Here is a 1,461-nt window from a genome sequence, read left to right as displayed (position 1 = left end):
AAAAAAAAAAACCATCTATTTTGGTCTTACTCAGGTTTTCTGGCACGTAACTCCTAAAACCCTTGAAATCAGCTGGGCACAGTGGTTTATGCCTGTAATCCCAGCACTTTGGGAGGCCAAGATGGGATGATCGATTGAGGTCAGGAGAGCAGTCTGGGCAACATAGTGAGACCCTGTCTCTACAAAAAACTTTTTTAATGAATATAATAAAAAAAACCTATCCTCTAGATTGTTCAGAGGATTAAATGGGCTGGCCTGTCATCCCAACACTTTGGGAAGCAGAGATGGGAGGATCACTTGAGCCCAGGAGTTGGAGACCAGCCTGGACAACTTGGTGAAACTCCATCCCTACAAAAAATACAAAAAATTAGGCCGGGCATGGTGGCTTATGCCTGTAATTCCAGCACTTTGGGAGGCCTAGGTGGGCGGAACACCTGAGGTCAGGAGTTCGCAACCAGCCTGGCCAACATAATGAAACCTCGTCTCTACTAAAAATACAAAAAATTAGCCGGGCATGGTGGCGCACGTCTGTAGTGCCAGCTACATGAGAGGCTAAGATGAGAGGATCATCTGAGCCCGGGGTCGAGGCTGCAGTGAGCCATGATCAGGTCACTGCACTCCAGTCTGGGTGACAAAGTGAGGCTCTGTCTAAAAACAATAAAACCAACGAGGTAATGTATACGAATATGATGCACGGAGCGGCCCTTCCACATTTATTTGTATTGCCATCATCTGCATAATGGGCACAACAGGGCCCTGCCACATCGAACTGTTTAAGCTCAGAACCTTGTCTGTCGTATGTGGAGCGATACCTGATTGATGCTATCATTATCAACACCGTCATCCCACCAATCCGCCCATCGGAAACAAGCTTTCATCGAATCCCATCGTTTTTTCCTTTTTTTGTAAATCTCTTTTCTCGGCCTGGTTTTGTCGCCCAAGTATCCTCGTCAGGCCTCTGCCCACCCAGACCGGGCGCAGGCAGCCCGGGGCTGAGGATTCTCGAGTCTTGGTGGACCACAGGCTCCCGTCGCCCCGCCCAAGGGCCTGGACCGCCTGTGGTCTCCATGGAAACCCGCTAGCCACAGGGGGCGTGACGCCATTGAGACAGACACAGATATCCACCTATCAGATCAAAGTTATCTGGGCTAGGCAAACAAACGGGACCTCCGAGTGGTACGTCCTTAAGGCAGGGCGGGAATACAGCAACTGGCCGCGGGGGCTGTTACTGTCGCTACCAATCAAGAGTCGAGGCGGCTTTGATAGACAGGCATAGCGCGAGTGCGGGCTTTCACCCAACCGGCGGGCCGCTGTCCCGATAAAGGACCAATGAGGAGGCGGCAGGGGTGGGGCGAAGGGGCCGGTTGCTCCGGAAGTGGAGGGAGGGGGTGAAAATGGCGCCCAGCTCGAAATCGGAGCGGAACAGCGGGGCTGGGAGCGGCGGCGGCGGCCCCGGGGGAG

General features: G+C 53.0%; 1 protein-coding gene across 3 annotated transcripts in view; it reads right to left on the bottom strand.

Annotated features, from left to right (window-relative positions):
• The window catches only part of PODNL1 (podocan-like 1), a 22,499-nt gene that overhangs the window by 8,014 nt on the left and 13,024 nt on the right, over positions 1 to 1,461 (bottom strand). The gene's annotated exons all lie outside the window — the stretch shown is intronic.

The sequence above is a fragment of the Mandrillus leucophaeus genome, unplaced genomic scaffold (assembly GCF_000951045.1).
Source record: "Mandrillus leucophaeus isolate KB7577 unplaced genomic scaffold, Mleu.le_1.0 Scaffold230, whole genome shotgun sequence".
NCBI classification, from domain to species: Eukaryota; Metazoa; Chordata; class Mammalia; order Primates; family Cercopithecidae; genus Mandrillus; species Mandrillus leucophaeus.
This window is presented reverse-complemented; position numbering and strand designations above follow the sequence as displayed.